Source organism: Lycorma delicatula, chromosome 8 (assembly GCF_047948215.1).
Source record: "Lycorma delicatula isolate Av1 chromosome 8, ASM4794821v1, whole genome shotgun sequence".
Classification (NCBI taxonomy): Eukaryota; Metazoa; Arthropoda; class Insecta; order Hemiptera; family Fulgoridae; genus Lycorma; species Lycorma delicatula.
Window position 1 is genome coordinate 55,806,068 of NC_134462.1, and position 21,909 is coordinate 55,827,976.

At 29.7% G+C, this 21,909-nt stretch overlaps 1 protein-coding gene across 1 annotated transcript in view; it reads left to right on the top strand.

Annotated features, from left to right (window-relative positions):
- Positions 1-1,637: 1,637 nt before the first annotated feature.
- Positions 1,638-21,909, top strand: part of Mer (ezrin/radixin/moesin family protein merlin) — a 29,819-nt gene continuing 9,547 nt past the window's right edge. Inside the window, exon 1 of the mRNA XM_075372901.1 lies at positions 1,638-1,940. The gene's annotated coding sequence lies outside the window, so the exon portion shown is untranslated. The remainder of the gene's footprint in view (positions 1,941-21,909) is intronic.

Consider the following 21,909-nt stretch of genomic DNA (forward strand, 5'->3'; position numbering starts at 1 on the left):
ATTTGGTTTTATCATATTTATAATGCTCTAGGAGCTTTTACTTGACAATGAACAAATGGATGAAAAAGGTTTTAAAATATTTAAAAAAAAATTAAAATAACAAAAAAACTGTGGGTGATGAAGAAATTTCTGAATAATATTTGAAAACAGAATAAAAACTACATAAATACACCTATTGGTACTCGTGAGACAAGAATCATGTTGATCAGTGTAATCTTTGAAGAAAGGTTAAGAAAAGTTGTATTTTCTACTGAGCTATTAAAAGAGCTGTGTGTATCATATGAGGTAGATTTTTGTCAATTCTGAATTTCTGTCTATTTTGTGCTTTGTGTTTGTTAGAACTAAATATGGTAAAACAGCTGATTATAATCCAGTGTATTTTTTTATTAAATGTATATTTTAATACAATACATGATAATAAAACATAATTATTTTTACAGTTAATTAATTTACACTTAATTATTTTTGCAGTTTAAATTATTCCTTATTTTTATATATATACATTCCTTATATTTACGTATTTTATCAACTATAGGGTAACCACCAGACTACAGTTACTCATGAAAGATGAAGTTTACAACATATGAAAAATCGTAATCCTAACTGGGGTTCAAACCCAGAACCTCTGAATGAAGACAGAAATCCTACCACTTACCCACTCAGCTTTGAAAAAACTCTTCCAAATATTCTCTTTTTTAAAAAAGAAATTAAATATAGATGATTTGCTGTACAACTAACTTTAAATCTCAGAAAAGGGCTTTTTTTAATGGTGAATGCCATAATAATTACATACTCATTAATTATCTTTAATAATCTTTTTTTGCTTGGTTATGTTGCGGTACTGTAAATTTGATAGGGTTGTTTACCATAATATTTTTTTAATAACTCTGTATTAAAATTAAACCTTCTTCATAATTTAGTTTTTGGGCACAATCATTAATTTTATAATGGTAATAAAGATTTTCATTAATTTATATATATATATATAAGTAATTTTGTGATCTTAAAAATGTATATGTTTTTTAAATTATTTAATGGTCAACTTTATTACATAAAAATTCGATTTTTATGTACAACATAAAAAAAAGATTAATTAATCTATTTAACATATTTATACATATTAATCTATTTATATATATTATCTATTTACACATATTAATCTATTTAAGATTAAATATGTATAGTCAAATATTTTATATATGTTTTATTACTTTTTAATGTAAGAGCCTGACTAGTCATTAATATAATCACCAGTTAATCAATATCTTGTTTTAGTTTAGCTCCAGTCAAGGTTTGGATATTATTTTTCTTAATTTTCTATTCTATTCTACTCATCCTCCTGTTTAAATATGAAACCATAAATAAATGTAAAAATATGGTCATACAAAAACAAAACAAATAAATGAAATTTTTTTATTTACGTTCAATAAAAACTGACTACAGTTGGATTTATCTGTTTTAGCATTTAAATATAATATACTACGGGTTTTAATTAATTTGCCTATAATAAACGTCATATTTACACTCCATGAATAAGCTGACATTATATAACGATGTTATTAAAAAATTGACTATCAGACTCTGAATAGCCGGTGGATTTACGAGTTAAGTTATTCAGTAAGAGATGGTGACACAATACAACCTCTCATATCAATAGCTGAAGTTGCTGGCAAAAGATGGCGTATACGTATATTTATAACGATCATACTGCCGACGAACAAAAGCGCAATCGCGAACGGTGACAGTGTAAGGTGATGGAAAAAATAATGAATGAAACGGTTTAAGATTGACGCGAAATGTTTGTGATTTAATGTGTTGTATTACACTTTGAGGTATAATTTAAATGTGAAATAAATTATTCTAAAAAGAAACATGAATTTATGGTGTTGATTAACTAATTTAAGTTTACACGCCCAAGCTTTTATAAGTTTCCACACATGGTGAGTGAAAATGTCTTATTATTGACGTTAAATATTTATAATTTGTACTTTTAACATTTTAATTTCCTGTCAGCGTTGCCAAATTGCATAATCGGTCCACTTAAAATAGAATACACGTTTAGTCGTTCCTGTAGATGTTTATTGCCCTTGATTCCTAACTGTAGCGATTAAGATCGACTTGTTTAGTTTATTTATGACAATACTATCTTACCCAGTTATGTCTTCGACAGTTTACTTAGATAATTTTGTGGTTGTAATTTTAAAACGCATTTATCTGTTCAAATTAACTGAATTTTTCGTTAATTTTCTTAAGTTCTAGAACAATTTATTTTAGTAAGGTTAGAATATCCAGTTAGGTTATGTATAATGATAAAATTGCCGATTATGTTACAAATAAATGAAGCTATTGTGTTGATGTAATGTTCATTTAACATAAAATTTAAAACTACTTCTACTGTGAGATAATTATAAATTGAAACTAAAACTTTTCTGTTTTAAATTCTAATATAAATTAGCGCTGTATTAATATTAATGAATGAAATTGTAATTTATTGTTGTCAGTATTATTTTATATTTCATTCGGATTATGTTGCATCATAGAGTTTCTGTGTTTTAGCATTGTATTTTTAAATTTTATTCAGGGTTTTAAATTCAGTGATGAGCATCATGAATTATGCTTAAATTAATTTAAAAATGTGTTGGGATTTATTTGTCTAAAGGTAGATATTTAGGGTTTTGAGTTCCAAGAACGTTAATTCATTGATTTAAACTGATATAAATGACCTTGCAATTTAACTTCTTAGTTCAAAAACAATGCCTTATAGTTTATAGTTGTATATTCACATAAATAGATTATATAATTTAGTTTTTGTCATATCTGATGTAGAACTGGACAGTAACATAGTTGACATTGTTATTTCACTTGAAATATGTTGAGTATAATGTTGTCAGTGGGTTTTTATATTCCACGATTAACAAATAAAACATATTCCTGTTTAACATTATTGGTTGTTCTCAAAGTTTTTATGTAGTTTGTTGTAAATTGGAATGTATCATTTTAAGACACTAAACTTTCTCCCAAATGTATGTTTACTATCTGATTTTAAATTGTCATTAGTAGTATTCTTATATAAAAGTGATTTATAAGTTAAACAGGTTTTCAGTTCTTATTGAATATCATTTCAATCCCTGTAAGTTTTCTTTTTCAGTGTGGGTTTTATTTCTGTAATAAAAGAGCACAGAAAGTATAAGTCTCTGCTGGAGAAGAACTTGTATTTGTCCTTATGAACTTGTATTTTAAGATTATCTTTTTGAACTTATCTCTTCAAAGTGGAAATCTCTAGCTGCTTTATCTTCATCATAACTACCCTCCCCATATCGGAATCACATTCCCATCCATCTGCTAATGCATCTATGTCATTCTTGTACCTTCAAATTTTTTATGTTCCTTATAAGTCCTACTCTCAAGAAGTAAATTTCTAAATTGGAACATCTTCAGGGATTTTTTCTTGGACAAAATATTGTCTGCTGCTTAATATAAGTTATTATAAGCTTAAGGAAGAACTACATAATTTGCAGTGAAAACATTATGTCAAAGAAAATTAGCATAGAAATTTTTTAGAGTAAATAACAAAAACAGGATCAGATGTTTTGTTACAGAATGACTCAAATGCCCCATTGTCATTAACAAACTGCTGAATATCACCTTGATCCACAACACCTTGGTTTTTAACAACTTTCAAAAAAACACAACCTACATGTTCTTGTTTTATGTCAATTTTTGTGTTTTTTTTTTTTTTTAATAACCATATACATTGATTTTGATAATCCTTTTTTATTTTCCTGAGGAAATTTTATTGCTAGTCCCATATTTTTTCCAGATAATTTAGGATACAAAGTTTTTTTTAACAATTACATAGTCAAATAAATTAGCTGAAGATATTTATTATTGTTTGTTATATAATTACTTTGGATTGAATTTTTAGTCTTTTAGAATTAATTAATGATGTAGAACCAGAAGTTATTCTGATTTCATTTTTGTTGTCAAAGTTATTAAGAAAATGTTACTTAAAAGATTTTGTTGTCTGTCTAGTGGGACAGATAGCACAATTTCTTGTGATTCAATTTTTTTATACTTTTATCAGGATTCAGGTTTTTGACTTTTGTATTTCTTGAACAGCTGTGTTCCACCAGCAGGTGTTCTTTTATTCACTTTAAAAATACACTATTTAAAATAAAATAAAAAAGTGATATCTAATTATTTTTAAATTGTTTATTTTTTGAGGTAATCGCCAAATTAAAGCATCATAAATAGTTAATAGTTATTTGCTTTTAATTTATGATGATTTAAAAAAATCAGAATTTAAAGAAAAGTTAATAATTCAGAATTATTTCATTATTTTTTAGCATGGTTTTTAAAGTTGCTTTTACATTTTTATTTACGTTATTTTCTTTCAAACCATAAATGTATTGTGAAGACCAGTGCAGAAAATGTTTTAGCACATCAAATTCCCCTAGAACACACTTTTTTTTCACTAAAATTTTCCTCAATCAAACTTTGCGATATTATCCGCATTCATGTAGCTAATATTGTAACTTCCTGTTCAACGTGTACTTAAGAAGCTTCTACATTAGACATTGATTTGAAAGAAAAGACTTGATATTTGTGCAAATTCTGTTAGCTTTGCCTATGTTGTGTTGGTAATGTGTGTGACTAAAACTGATTGTTAGAAATTCTTCCAGCTTGCACCATTTAATAGTGATTACTATACACTGTAATGTGTAATTTGATCTGTTAGTAATGGCAATTTGATTTTAGAAACTACCTCGTTTAAGTACTTAGGTAAATTGATTCTGACTCAAAAATAAAACTCAAAAGTATCAATGAAGATCTCAAATATTTAACAAAACATCAAGAACTGATAGGTACTTACATATGTATAAGCTACTATTCTTTTTACATTTCTTTTATCCAGTCCTTTGTCTACAGGTTATTTGAAAAATTATCTTTCAGAAATGGAAGTCTTCCCTTATTTTCATGTAGCCTGTCAACAACTATGGTTTTGCAAATCTTAAGCAGAGAGGCAGTGGAATATCTGGTAAAACAGTATTTTCCTCCATCAAAATGTCTGTTTAAAGCTTATTTCAGTAGTGTAGAGGCTTTGTGTACAGGAGGCTCATTCCAAGAAACAAAAACTTCATGAAACAGGTTGTCAAATTTAATATTCCTGTTACGAAGGTGGTTTCCTATTACAGACCCAACTAACTCGCAAACTGCTTCATTACAAACTTTTAAACAATATTCTAATAAGAAAATTATTTCAGGTATTTGATCATATACCTCAAGTTTATAAATGCCTCCAGAATAAATCTGTTGCCCTGGTCAAGTAGAGATGGCTTTTTAAGTTGACCTTTTTTGAGAGAAAACATTTTTGAAGTAATCCAATTATAAAATTTTGCTTTTTAATGTTTTCAGTTGTTTTAATAGAACTTCATGATTGAAGGTACATCCTCTATTTTTATTGATCCACTCTACAGGTTTGATAATACATTGGTCAATTTCATATCCAGTTTCTTCTAAAACAAGTGCTACTAAAACACAGTCGCATATCTTTTACGATACTTGGTTCTTCAGTTCTATTTTCCAAATTCCCTACAATCAGCGCATACAGAGTTTCTAGATTTTTTTCTTGGTCTTTTGAATTGATCTCCAGTTAATGCTGTTTGTTGAGAATCATTCGCTTCATTTGTTTCTTCATCCTGCAACTCTTGGTCTCTTTTTGTTGGGGTTCAACTGGATGTATCATAGCTTTCTTCCATTAGTAGATGGTTTTTAAACATGTTTTGCAAACAGTTCATTGTTTTGAATAAATATGGGAAATTTTGCTCTGCTCAGTTCAGTTTCATGTTTTGAATTCTGGTTTTTAGCATAATAATCAAAAACAGTCCAAATATAGATCTTGACATTTTGAGCCGTACAACTGAACTTCAATTCTTCAAGAACATCAAGTCAGGATTTTAAATTCCTTGAATATTCTTTTGCTTCAGTGTTATTACCATTTTTTATACTCTGTTTTCTTCTTTTGAAGGTCTGTAAAAAATGACAAAATCCCTTTCAAAGGTCTTATACACTCTTAATTTGCTTTGGACCAATCTAGTTTGCTGAAATGATTTAGGTTCATGAATCCAGTGCCTAATTCTTCGGCTATGTTTATTATTTCTTCAAACCTGATCCCCCCTGAATTGTAACTTTTCATCAGGTACTTAATACCTGTACCTAATTGCTCAGCCAGTTACATCCTTTTCATTTCTTGACATCATTTATTACACACTCCAACCTGTGAGCTGTGTCCCAAATAGGTATTAAAAAATCTAAATCAATGGTTGGATGTAATTCAGCAGTTTTCTTAGGGACTCCCAAGTCAAAATACTAGCCATCAAATGCCATATCAGTCAGTTGTTTGTCAGTGTTTATTTTAAACTTACCTAAAGTAAATTTAATTTTTCTTTAAGAGAAGCTCCTTTATGTGAAGTGCTGCAAAAGGGGAAATATCAATAATAATGCAAGTCTGCACTCCATTGACCAGAGTAATAAGACATGTTATTTGGTATGTTCATTGAAGCCTAGTAATTTTGTCTGCTGTGACAGATTTCAAAGGGAAAAAAAACAGTTATGGTTAGTGATGGGGTTTTCAGCACTCAAAAAATCAGATGTTTTTCATTCATATTTAAAAATAGATTTTGCCTAAATTCTCTGAAAAATTCTCTTGAATGATTGATTAAGTTCACCAACATCTGCTTCATTTATTATACATTATACACTGCCCTTGCGACTTAGTCCAGCTTTTTTCATGATCTTTCCTAATTTCTAATGCTCTTTGTTCAGACAATTTTGAAACTTCAAAGCACCATTTGTGAGCATCAGAATTTAAATGGTCAATTAAATGAGTTTTTAAATTCCAAAATTGTTTACTCTGATTATTCTGCATCATGTGATATTCATTTGGCAGTATGAATATCCCAAACTTATTGGTTTTTAGGACTGTAACATTTGTGGGGATATGTTTGTAGTTTGATATACATGGCATACATAAAACTTTGTCATCTTCTGTTAAACGTGGCATTAATTGATAGATTTCATTAAGTGATTTACTTACCCTGATAAGTTTTAATTAGCTTCAAACTCTTACGATAATTCTTGTGTCACTTGCATTGTAGATTTTGGTTTGGGTTTTTAATTACAGGGAGTACAGCATCAAACTTTTCATTTAGACCTGTTAAAGCTGATACTATCAGATAACTTCCCTTCATAATCTCTTTCAAAAGCTGCATCAGAGGATTTCGAGCAAGGAGGTTTGATAGTTCTATAGGACGGTTGGTTGATCAACCTTTATTTTTTTTTTAGATTGTTCATCATTAGATCCACAAGATTTAACATCTTCCTCCAATTGTTCAGCACCTGTTGTTGGTACAGGCTCAGGTTCAATACCACTTGTCAGATTTGATGGTTTGAAAAATCCAGAAATGCTTCTTCGGCCATTTGTTCTGGGTTTTTCACCAGCATGTTTTGATGAGACATGACCTGAAAAGTTTGTCTCTTCTTCTTCGCCACTCACAAAACGCACAACTGACTTGTTTACTTTTGAAAGTTAACATTGTGCACTTAAAGAAATAGACTATATTTATAGTATTATGGTATACGTAATTACACTGAATTACAGGTAACTACTAATTATAATAATTACATACACTGTCTGTGAAGTAAATATTGAAAATATATCGGTACCTGATTAAAATAAATATTTATAACTGTATTTTACCACTTAATTAAAAAAAAAACAACTTGATTATTACTATTTTTATTATGTTTAAAAGTATTACTTAAGTGGTAAATGCAAAGTTAAATGTTATGTTTACTTAGTTTTAGTTCCAATTACCTACCACAGTCATTACTGAAAATATTAAAAACACTATATACTATATAAATTTAAATGTCACAGTAATAAACAAGGGCGACGGAAAAAAATAAGAATAAGTTACCTAGTCCACTTGCTAATCATAAACAGACGGGGTCGAAGCGAGAGGTATGAGATGACAAGTCGCGACCGGCAACCGTATAACGCACCTCTCTAACACCCATCTACGTAATGAAAATAGAAATGAACAAATGAGTCATCAGATCGTACGCATTTTACTGATAAGACAGATATCGAATTTCAGTGAGTAGTTAAGAAATGAAAAACATTAGTAATACGTATGTATTAAGTACTTTTGTGTAATATGGTTTAATGTGATTTAGTTGTTATCGTTTGAATAATATCATTTGTATGAAGCTAAGAAAATTTGCATACCGGTACCATAATAATTATTAATACCTAAAGAAAGTATTAGAAACCCAGTTGTTTGTGCGGCTGTTTGTAGCCAGTCAAGAATCAGGAAAATGCCATTCATCAACCGGCACAAAAAGATTGTATCTGCACTTTGGTGTGTGTGTGTGCACGCGCAGGGGGGTGTTTATGTATATATAAACAAAGAAACGGATTAGGCTGACCTTTGCAGTCATCCATTTCTTATATTTTTTTTTCGTGTTTAGCCTTCAGGAATCACTGGATATAAAAAATTTAATTAAATCACCAGATATAAGAAATTTCTTACCTGCCCGCTCTATTTTTTTTATTTTTTCCATATAAAAAAAATTGCTTGTGAATTTTTTCCCCGGCCAAAATTTCTCCAATATCCCCAGAACCTCAATATCCCCAAACCGCGTTCGGGCATATTCTGCACCCCTAGTGAAGATTAGTGTCATATGCCAATTCATATTAATAGTGAAGCACTCTATTATATAAATGCGAGAGCAGTGTTAGGCTGAATTGAGCACGTGTTATATTAGGTAATACCTGATGTCTGTTATTATATAAGTTGCATTAAGTGCATATGATACATATATATATATATATATATATATGTGTGTGTGTAAATGAATATATGTTTGTTCCGTATGCATTCTTATACCATTCATCAGATTGCGATGAAACTTTGGTAAGTTGTGCGCACGCCCACAAAGGTTTCAAAAGTAGTTTGGACAGCTAGGTGGTTTTGGGGTCGAAATATGTAGAAAAATTGCATTTACCATCCGATTTGGTTCATATTCAGAATATATATTGGTTACGTGAAAAGAGATATTTTTGTGCAAGAAATGGACCCGCTATGTGGCGCTGGGGTTGAAATATTGCGAAAAATTTTATTTGTGGTCTGATTTGGCTCATATTCAGAATATGTGTTACTTACATGGAAATAAATACCTCTGCAAATACCTGCTAGATGGCGCTAAGGTTGAGATATTTTGAAAAACTGCAATTTGGCCTGTTTCAGAATATAAGTTATGTGAAAAGATATTTTTACAAAAAAGGGAAAAGTGAAGAAGAGAAGAGAGGGAAAAAGGAGGATGGGAAAAAGGGAAAGGTTAAATTTGTGAAGTTCTGTAATGTTCAGTTTTTTAATGTTTTATCAAACTTTCATTTGTTTTCATTTAATTTATATATATACTCAAATCTAGAAATGTTGAAGCATTGATAGGTCAGCTAGTTATAAATAAAACAATACTTGGTTTTGTTGAGATCCTAAATTCAAAATAGTTATTAAGTAATCTGTCATGGGACATATCTTGATCGATAAAATAGAATTGAAAAATGTAGCAAGTTATGTGGGGTAAATGTTAAAAAAAATGAATTTTTTTCATAAAAGTAGAAAGAAATGATTCAGTTTTAGCTAAAGTAAGGATTTATTTATTTGTAACATAAATGAAACTAGGAAAAAAGTATGGGTAAATAGAAACTTTACTATTATGTATATACATATATTATCTATCTTCAGGCATGTCCCTTGCACCATGTTTGTGTATATTCTCTTCTTCCAGCAAATTTTTTGAATTCTGATGGCTCTCACTTCCATTTAGGTTATCTATTGTATTATTTTTTTTTGTCCTCTCTCCATTGCAACTTCTACTGATTTTCTAGCGTTAATAATTAAAAGGGATTTAATAAATCCTTTTTTTTCTTTTCCCAGCCAACTCTTTTCTGGATTGCTCTCATTAAGCATCTCTCCTTAATTAACACAGTCTGTTAATTTTCTTTAGTTTTCAAGTATAAATATGTGTTATATATATAGTATATATATATGTTCTTTTCTTTTTAATGTTTAGTTTTCATTGACTTCAAGAAATTTTTTTGTGTTGTTTCATTAGTTCATCTTCAATTAAGTTCTATCATCCATGAATGCTACTTTTCTGTTCTTTATCATTTTCACACCTCTGTAATTTATTATTGGTTAATATGGTAAATATTTAATGTCATTTTTGGCCCATAGCTAATGTGATGAAAATAAACTACTTCATCTTTTGAATTATTCAGCTACCTATGTGAGGATGAATAGTATCAAGTAGAACTATCTACTTGCATTGTAAATTTTTTAATAGTTTTGCATTGATGATTTTTACATTAGGAAGTTTGAAAAAACAAGATAGTTTTTGGTTGAAAAACATGATTATATTTATCAGATAAACTTGGTTTATTTGTTAGAATTTTACTTGTTTTCAGAAATGTTATTTGCCATAATAGCTTTGATTGCAACCTTTTTTGAAGTTTTAACATGATATAAAGATTTCATCTCCAGTAACAATGTGGGGAAATAATTCATCTTTTTTATTTTGTAAGTGTAAAGTTGTTTCAGCTGAAGTCTAAGATTTAGCAGTATCAGTTGTATCAATGCTTCAGTACCCATACAATTTTCTCTAATACAGCTTTTTAGTAAAATTATAAATGACTGACCTTAAGAAACTTTTGAAAATTTGAATGATTAAATTAAAAATTGTAAATTGATAGTTTCACAAATTCTTTTCATTTACTTTTCCTTTTAAATCATCTGTCATTACTGTGGAACAGCTGCTTCATTCTTTATCATGAGTAAATTATTAATAATTTCTTAAACAGATTAAACATTTTCTTTATTGTCACTTAAAAGATATAGCTCATAAATTTCATGAATTTTTACCACAGAACTACTTTTCCCATATTAGAAACTAAATTATACCTTAAATTTATAGTTACAGGATTTATTTCATTTTTCACTCGCAATAATAAAACTACTAGTACACCATAATACACACTAGTTCTACCCATTAGGATAACTAATCATATATATATAAATGAATGTTTGTTTGTCCTGTATGCGTTCCTATGCCATTTATTGAATTGTGATGAAACTTTGGTGAGTTGTTCTGGGCACACCCGCAAAGATTTCTGAATATGTTTGAACCCGCTAGGTGGTGCTGGGAACAACATATTTCAAAAAAATTGTATTTATGGTCCGATTTTGCTCTTATAATATCTTATAATATTTTGCTCTCAGAATATATATTAATTACGTGAAAAGAAATATTTTTGCAAAAAATGGACCCACCAGGTGGTGTTGGGGTCATGATATTTCGAAAAATTGTATTTATAATCCAATTTGGCTCATATTCAGAATATGTGTTACATGGAAAAAAAATACCTCTGCAAAAAATGGACCTGCTAGATGGCGTTGGGGGTTGAGATGTTTGGAAAAATTGCATTTATGATCTGATTTGGCTCATATTCAGAATATATATTTATGTGAAAAGAACATTTTTTGCAAAAATATACCCGCCAGGTGACTCCGGTGTCAAGATATTTACGAAACAAACAAATATACATACAGACTTCTTCTTCGATATATATATATATATAATGTAATATTCATATATGTGACCGCTGTAGACTAAAAAAAAACTACTGGACTAATTTACGCGCGGGAAAATGGGAAAAGGTAAATGGGACACGGAAAAGGAGAAAGGGAAAATTGAAAAAGGAAAAGGGGTAATTGCAGAAATAAGGTAAAAGTGAAAGGTTAAATTTTGTGAAGTCCTATAATATTCAGTTTTTTAATGTTTTATCAAACTTTCAATTTTGTTAATTTAATCTATGTATACATAGTCAAATTTATTTACTTAGCAAAGCATTGCTAGGTCAGCTAGTTATTAGTAAAGAAAACATGCTACAAATGCACTATTTTGATTTTGAGAATAAATCAGCCTAAATTTAATTTAGATTTATGTAAAGGATAAACCCATAAATACATAATAGAATACTTTGTAGGCAAACATACTTCAGATCATTTTACTTACTGATAAATTTAGTTTGTTAATTTTGATTGTATTGAGTTTTGAATTTATAATATACGTGCATTTATTGTTGAACCTCTGTATTCCATTGTTTTTTTGATTAATTAATTGGCTTATTTATTTATAGTAAAAGTATATAAATTCAAAATAGCAGAAAAAGATTGGAGAATGGTCTTTTTTAAACTATTATATTGATTTCATTTAAATTTTATGTTCTCCCAATAACCATGGGGTAACCATTTCCTTACTTTCAATTTTGTAGTTGTCATAGAATTTCAGCCCAACTAATCTTAAATATTTTTCATAAAACTGAACATTTATTAAAATAAGTAGAAAACTTAATATTATTGTAAAATCTGGATCTCATTATTTTTTTTTAAATTTTTAGAAGGTGATATAGAAAGATAAACAGGCATTGTCTAAAGCTAATATGTTATAAAACCAGTTCAAATAAATTTGAAGACATCAGATATATGCTGTATAGGTGTAAACACTGTTGACAAACATTAATACACCAACTGCACGTTGCATAACCTTTAGCCATTTTGTCAGTCTACATATTAATTTCATTAGTATTAATTTGTGGTTAAATTCACAGAGGAAGTTTTTAAATATGTTAATAAGTTATCGATAATTCCTTTACCTATCACTATTATTCTGAATACTTAATATTTAATAATTATTAAAAATTTACCAAAACGAATGATGTGTGTGTGTGAAATAAATATGTTTTCATTTTTGCTCACATGTAGAAATTTGCTTGAAAAGAATTATATAGATAAAAAAAATGACAATGATTAACACTTAATTTTTTTCTACACAAAAGACTGCTTATAATCATGTGCCCTTTCTGTCTTACAGTGAGAAAATGCTCTTTTGAATACAGTCTGAGAAATTTATTTAAAATAATTCCCAGTAAAGTCATCTCAAGCAGTAATTAAAGCATAATTGGAAACAGGCCTGGGCCAGTAACAAGAGTACTATTGAATTTATAAACTGCTAATAGTATTTTTTTTAATTGATCTACAGAATTTTGCAACCATTCAAAATAAAAAATTATGTTATTTTATTTTTTTTAATATAATTTTCTTGTTATATTTTTTTAAAATATACAATTAATAAAATAGTAATGAATCAAGAAAAATGAGAAAATCTAGGAACAAATCACTCAAAATGTTTGATAAAAGAAAACATAAATTAACTTTTATATACATTTCCCATTTCTGTTATTTATTTATGAGAATTTTAATCTGTTATTGGTTTTTATTTTCAATTAACTTAAATACCATTGTAGACCATATCTCATTTGGGTTTATAGCTATTAATGACCATAATAATAATGTTTAATTTTTGGTTCTTAGGCATTAAAAGAACAAAAAGTGTAAATGAAATACAGTCTTAATAATGGAATAAACATAAGAAAAATAACACTTAAAATTAAGGTCACAAATTTTATAAACTATGTAGAGTATATTTATTAAAAAAAGATTCTTAATGTGAACAAAGATTTAAAATTACTATAAAAATTGTGCTTCTCATAACATGTGCTATTTTTTAATTACTGATCAGTAATTAGATAGGTAATTATTATCTACACCTTAAGTACTATAAATAAGAAAGGGTAGTTGCTAATGGATCAAAGAACTTGGAAGTGTTAGACGGTGTTGTTTGGTGCCGTTACAACTGAGTTGAAATAAGCCCTGCCTCCATTAAATTTGACATTGCATTTAGATCACATTAGTTAAACAATTCTAGATGTAATTTCTGGTAGCTGTTGGCATCTATCAATAGCTATATGGCATCTATTCATAGCTTATATCAGTGTAATAAAAGAATAATCCGTGTAAGATAAAATATACTGAACACACGTCACCAAAAGTAATTGAGAGTGTCAATTTTTTCCCTTTTTTTTTCAAGAATTATAAAATACAAAATACTAATAAGAAAATTTTTATAAGATAAATGTACAGTAGATCCCCGCTGCTATAACGATATAACTGATTCTTGGAAAAAATTGATTATAAATTAAGCTCATAACATATTGTTACATACGAGGCCTGTAAATAAATTAATGAGACTAGTTATTTTTGGCAGCCAAAGTGGCAACACTGTAAAGTTACTAGTAAACATATGGTTATATGAACAGCTGATTTATATTAGGTATTAATATTTTTAGTCTATTGTTGCCACTTGAGATGTAAACAGACTTCATGAAACGAGTTTTTGTTTTGCATTACAAAAACGGGTGTTAATAATTGTGAGCAATGTTGTGCAATCAAGTTTTGCATTAAACTCTGTGAGAATGCTTCTGAAACATTTTACAAAATTGAGAAGGGCGTATGGAGATGACGCTGTGTCACGAGCCCGAGTTTTTAGGTGGTTTAAAGCATTTTCAATTGGGCAGGAATCAGTTGCGAACGATCCACGCGCTGGAAGACCATCAGAAAGTGACGATTATGTTAAGCGAATCAGAGACTTGATATGGTACTACCGGCGATTAACTGTCAGAACAATTGAATTTGAACCGTACCACTGTCCATCAAATTTTGACAAACTAATTGGTAATGAAAACATTTGTGCTAAATTGGCCCCCAAAAAAAACTCGCTGTTGAACAGAAAAACAACAGGGTGGAAGTGTGCCGCGATCTTCTAGGGCGAATTAAAACTGATGCTGATTTTCTAAAAAAAAAATGTTATTACCAGTGATAAATCTTGGATATTGCAGTACAACCCAGAAACAAAACGTCAGATTAAGGGGTGGCACACTTCAAACTTTTCACGTCCCAAAAAAAGCAAAAATGAGAAAATCAAAACCATGCTAATTTGTTTCTTCTGGGCTGAACGTCATCTTATGTTGATGACCCCATAACTCAAGTATCCTGCATGCCTGGGTGGCCCGGAACTCAACCTCCCTCCGCGAGTTTCCTTCGACCAGCGGAGCCCATCGTCGGCATAAGCCACGATGAGACGACACCCACCGAGCAATCTCAGCCGCAGAAGGGAATCAAACTCCACCACCCTCACAACAATCGATCCAACACGCTGCCCTCAGGACAATTGTTGGACAGCGTCTTGCCTACCTCATGCCCGCCGCTGGCCGGAGCAGCAATCCGATGCCTGAAGTAACTTTGCATTACTCACATTTCTCATTCGGGTCGCTATCGGCAGTTTCAACGAAGTCTTGAGCGCAAGAAAGACGCACCTATTTTTGTTCATCGGTCAAGAAGTGTGGAACGAAACGAAAACACACTTTTCGGCGGTTCATTTTTTCTGTTATAATTGTACGTACGGCGTCTTTACCGATGTTTAGCTCTTCTGCTATGGTCCGAAGTGTAAATGAGGTGTTCGAGCAGGAGCGCGCGAACTTTCGCAACGTTTTCGTCGTAAACAGCTGTTGATGTTCCTCCCGCTTCGTTCGTCGTCATCCAACGACTCTCTACCGACCTTAAACCTTTTGAAGTCGAGTTGCGACTTCATCACCAAATGCTTGCTGTGTCAGATAATAATTTTCAACGAAAGATTTTTGAAGTCGAACATAAAATTTTATCGTACTTCTGTGTTCCATGTCGCGAGCTCGCACAGGGTCACATGATCACAACGTACGCGAAACTTGAATATAACTCGAAACTTGAGTGGAGAAACGCGATGAAATTTTATACACGCACTTGTCAGACATCGTACTACATAGTTCCTTTGGTTGTCCGAGAGATGGCGCTACTTGTATCGACTACAGAAATTTAGTTCGGGAACTTGTCAAACCTACTGAGTGTACACACGTTCACACACAACTTAATTAAAAATATTTACTGTTTTATTTAAGTATAATATTTTTTCTTTTATGTAATTCAATGATTCCAACTAAAGCGCGCGCGCGCAAACGGTATTTAATTCGCGCGAGTGTGACGGTGCAACGGTCGGCACTATCGAAATTAATATAATTTCACAACTTGCGTAAAACAAATTTCGTCTGTACGGTCGGCAGACTGGTGTCACCGCGAGACTTAACATGCTAGGTACCGAGTCAGTCGGTCGATCGAGTCCGAAACCCAGCCAGACCGACCTTTATACTAAGTATTTATTCTATATTTAATTCTACGCTCACCAGTGATGTCACAACTCAGCAGACGACTACAACAGCATTTTTTGGAGTGGGGTGCGATTTCGGAAATTTTTTTTCAAATATTGTTAATTATTTAATTGTTAACAAAAGTGCTTAACAATAATATGACCTTAATTAGGCGAAATCTCGAGATACTGAAGGTGAGATTGCTCTACAGTCTCACTCCATAGACCTTGTTGAAAATTTAATGTCATCAGTGCCTCATATGTAGAAGTATCTCCATGTTTGGCCAAAATCGGCCCAGTAGTTCTGGAGGTATAAGGTGATTTAATGGCCAACATTGAGCACACACATACATACGATCATTACATCCGGAAAATTTCTGGATTTAGCAGATATATGTTAAAAGATTGTCATGAGAATGTAATTAAAAAGTGTATTAGACCAATCAAATCAGAATATTTTCTGATTTATGTAATTATGTAATTTAATACACAATGTACACAGTATGTTATAAAAATGAAAATATATTTATTAGACGATCTAAAACCTACACCTGAAGGTATTTTTTAATATATTACAAATTTGTACTAGGATGTGTTGAAATATTTTTCAAATCTTAAAATATTGTTCGAAGGTCAACTAGAAAGTAAAAAACTTTAATCATAAAAAAATTTAAAACAAGTATTTATTTAAAAATAACTATATGTTGTAATAAAATCTTTTTTTTTAATACATAGCTCAAGATTTAAATTCAAATAATCACATATCATCTCACCACACCAATTATTTTATAACAATATTATACGTAATAGTTTTTTCGGCAACTTAGTACAGCTTTTTTTTGACTGTCTTATCACTTCCGAAATAGATTGCAACCTAGAAATTCTTTTAGTTTTGGAAACAGATGAATATCATCACTTAATGTCAGAACTTGACTTCCTACATGTTTTAAACAGTTTTTGAATTGTTACAACCAACTGCGGACAATTGTCATTATGGAACCGAATAGTGGTGCTTGACATAGTTTGTGTCATTTGTTTTACATTGCTAACAATTCAGTAAGTAATTAATATTAAGCCTGAACAATGAGCATTAAGCACTTAATAATAGAGAAAAAGAGAAGCTACTCCAATTGCAGAGAATGGTTATCATCACCAACCATTTGGGCAGAGTTTGCTTGACTTCCTATGGTTTTAAAGGAGTTCCTAAATGCAACCAATTACTTAATTTTTATTAATGCTTAGTAGTTTTATGACATTAATATTTCATACCTGATAGTATCATAATTAAGAAATTTTTCACTTAACATTAATCAAACAATCTAAGGCCACATCTATTCACGTTTCCTCACCTTCATCAAACAGTAATTGAAGAACATATCTGGCACATATTTTTCATGTGGACCAGATGTTGAAGTAGAAGAAATGAAGTGTAATCTGTTATCCATTATTACACATTTTATTGCTTATGTTTTGCTTTTAATTCTTCAGTTACAAGAGAGGGTTAATCTGATCACTCTGCCAAAAACATTTTTAATTTTTCTTCATTGAATCAGATTTGTTTCATCTATAATTATGGTTCCGTTATTTATCTAAAAGTTTCTACAGGGTTTACTTTACTTCCTGTCAGTTAAAATTTAGATCACACTACAAATTCAACTTTTTTTTTTCACACATTAAAACAAGAAAACATCAATAACATAACTTAGACAATAATCCCTGTAACAATAAACCAAACCAACTTTTATAATAAACAATTTTAGTAACTTTCTTCAAAATGGTTTCAGTTTTGTTCAGAACCATTGTCAATGACGACTGGTGGTGAATGCAATCGGTTACGGTTAAATACAAACCAAAAACACATTTTCATTATATATCAGTAACTAATGATGACAGAATTCTCATTCTCACCTTGAACCTCTTACCCTCATATAAAATGTTTCTTTTAGAAATATGATCCACATATTTATAGCTGTGCCGCCTGAAAGACTACATAAAAAATTCAGTTCTTTAAATATATAACACACTAATGGATATAACAGCACACTCATTGAAAATTCCTATATGAAATAAATAAAAAGATAAAGTAAAACATACATCATGTTAATGTACATAAACAAAAACCTAGAGAAAGTAACTAGAGTGCACTATAACAGGCTATTGTCAGGAGCAAGAATAAACCAGTCAATTCATACCCGTCTTGTATATCAGCTGGGTTTCCTAACTTTGATAAATAATACACTTGAAAGCCATCTACAGTAATATTCATCTAACTTTTACCAACTTTCTCATTGAAAAGATCCACCAACATTGACAGTAAGCTTGATATGCTACACATAAACAAAAAAAATTACATTTTAACACACTTGAACAATATAAAGATAAATATATAAAGATTACAACAGTTTATTAAATGAACAAATGTTATTAAAATCCAACACACATCTTTTGCTACATTTTAAACATACATCTACCTTATTAATCTATTGACAGTACATAAGCTGATACCAGGGTGAGAACAGCAGGATCAGTCACTAAAGATGGTTGCAAGATGAATGAATACATTTTGAAGTCTGTTATTAAAAATGTTCACCTATAATTTGATTTGGTTTGTCATTAGAAAAGTTTATATTTTAAAATTATTCTTATCACCGATTGACATGAACAAAAATGTAGCAAAAGTATAATAATACATTTGTGTAACCATTTAGTTCAGACAAAGCCAATGTAATGGACACCATCTGACTACACTTCATTGATGGTAGGTCATTTGCATAAGTACTGTGCTCCTCAAACAGTCTTTTCTTTCTGGTCAGCCCTCATACATTTATATAGAAGTGCAAACTACACTGGAATAATTATTGTTCAGAACAATAGTAAGTTATACTTTAGTATAGTAAGTTAGTTTCTTACTAACTTGTAATTAAGGGTTTATTAGTTTTAGCTGGTAACAATAATGGATGAATTATTAATTTTTTGTTGTTTTCTTTTATGTTTAGTATTGTTCTTTTTTTATTGTTATTATTATTGAATAATTTATTGTAATTTTTTTACAATCACAGGTTAATAATTATTAATAAATCAATATCATTAAATTAAAAAAAAAAGGAGATGAAGTCGGATTTGAACCGATGTACCTTCCTTTCCCTTCTAAGATGCAAATATTTCATTAATTAAAATTTCAATTGGCTATAACTCTGGAAACAGTGAAAATAAGTACCACATAACGATATATTGTTCAAAAGCGCTCAATAAGGGCTTATTACTGCAGTTAAGAAAAAGTAAAAAATCCAAAAGAATTTGGATTTTGGATTTTGGGCTGTTTTTGGATAGTTTTGGTTAAGCTGATTTAAATCAAAAGGTGAGGTGCACAACAAGATGTTACATAGTACTAAATCCAAAATTTCAACATATTACGGCTAATCATTTTTGAGTTATGCAAGATACGTACGTACATACAGACGTCACGCCGAAACAGTCCAAATCGATTCAGTGATGGTCAAAATTTGTATTTGCGATGAAATTTGAAAACCAAACTTTTTTGCGATCACAATACATCCTTTACTTCGTACAAGGAAGTAAAAATTGTTTTCTTTCGTTTTTACTATTAGTTTTTCTTTGATTTGAGATATCTTAAGTCCATTTAGAACTTGAAATAACAATTTTCACTATTTTCAAATCATTACTGCCATGCTTTTAATTAAAATATATATAAAAATGACTTCATATAATAAAGGACAAACATACATTAAAGAAAACATCACGAATAATCTAAAATTATTCTACTCCATCTAGAAAATATAATCTAAAAATAATCTACTTCCCATAACCTCGCATTAACGTACAGATTACTTAATTAAATGCTAAACTATTCAGCAGTTTGTTTTATAAATGGAGTATTCAGATTGGAATCAATAAATAAAAAAGTCCAAGTAAGTCTGCTTTATTTTATTATAGAATTAAATAAGGCAACTCAAAATATGCTCAAACTTCAGCGGCAGGTGTTTAGCCGGTCATCATAAATGAAAAGAAAGGTTAACTTTAATCGAGTAGTCGAATTGTTACTTATCATTTAAATAAATGATTAATAATAATTTTGTCGAATAGTATATTTCTTTTTCCCTATAAATCAGTCTACCGGTTTGATGCTGTATCACATAACTTTCTATTTTGTGATATTCTTTTAACTTCGATGTATCCAAACATTCTATATTCTCAATTTATGTTTTTTGTATTGTATTACAACCATTACCATCCTCTATAGTTTTTGTCTTCTAAATGTCTTTCTATAATCGAATTAACCGAACCAGAATTTCGTTAATATATGATCCTCCGATCTTCGTTCGTCCCTCTACAAGATTTTGCCGTAAATTTTCTCCTTTCCTCTTCCTCTTAAAATTTTTCATTTAGAATTTTATTGGCCCACCTAATTTTCAGCATCCTTTTATAACACCGCACTTCAAACGTCTTTATTTATTCATTTTTTCTTATCCATTATTCACTACTATAAGCGCTTTATTCTATAAAAAAATAAAAACATTTAAGAGTCCTTTTATCTATTACTTATTATCGGTTGACGTAAAGGCTACATTTCCCGCATGAAATAAAACCTTCCTTTGTCTACTTGCCTTTCTCCTTTCACTGACATTGCCTATCCTGTATGATTTACTATCTTAAGAAAATTCTTCTATTTTTGATAGTTTTCCTACATTACGGAGTTCGTTAAAACTTCGTCGGTAAGAAGCGACGAAGTCAACGAACTACGTTTACAGTTCTAAAAATGACCTAACCTAACAGTGAAATGAAAATGGGAGGGGGGAAATAAGCGTTAAAACATTTTATTTCAGTTCAATTAGATTAGTAATAAAGAATACTTTCAAAAAATACCTGAAATTTTGTTAGACAATGTTTTTTTTTTTCTATTTGATGAACCGCGGGACTCAAATATGTCATTTTATTCATTTTTTTAAAGTACCTTTACCAATCGCGCCGCTAGATAGCAGTACTTGATAGCAGTAAATGCTGTTATGTAAATGAAAGTACTGACGATGAAACAATTTTTTTAATTCCCACCATTTCTGTAAAAAAAAAAAAAAATAGAAGTGTTCGTTTACAAGAGATTATACTAGTTTTATTAGAAAGGAATAAAAAAAAGAGAAATAAATTAGAGTGGTGAAATCGAATTTAACGATAAAAATCGGGGGTTACACTTACAAAATAATAAATGCAATGTTACTTCTATTTTTGTTACTAATACCATAGGGTTTACAATTTCATTGTAATTTTTTTTTGATTTGTATATAGTTGAGAAATTTATAATGTATAATTTTTCAATTCTCAACCATTCACAGTATCTAGTCACAATATCTTTATATAAGAACGTAATATTTTTATAATTTTATTATTTAAACATGTCCTTAATATATTTTAAACATTTATTTTGGAACAATCATAGTACAAATGAATTCTACAATTATGCCTACATGTTCTTTAAAATTAAAAATCCCAAAAAAAATGAATTGCCATTTTTATTACAGTCCCTTTCTTTTTATTTTTTATTTTATTAAAAAATGTGATGAGAGATTTTTTACAAATAGCTTAAAAATACTTTTTGAAGTTTATATTCTATTGTAATTAACAGTACTGTTATACTCATGATTAATTTATGTACACTTTTTAAATACTTGAAATACTAAATTGATGATAAAT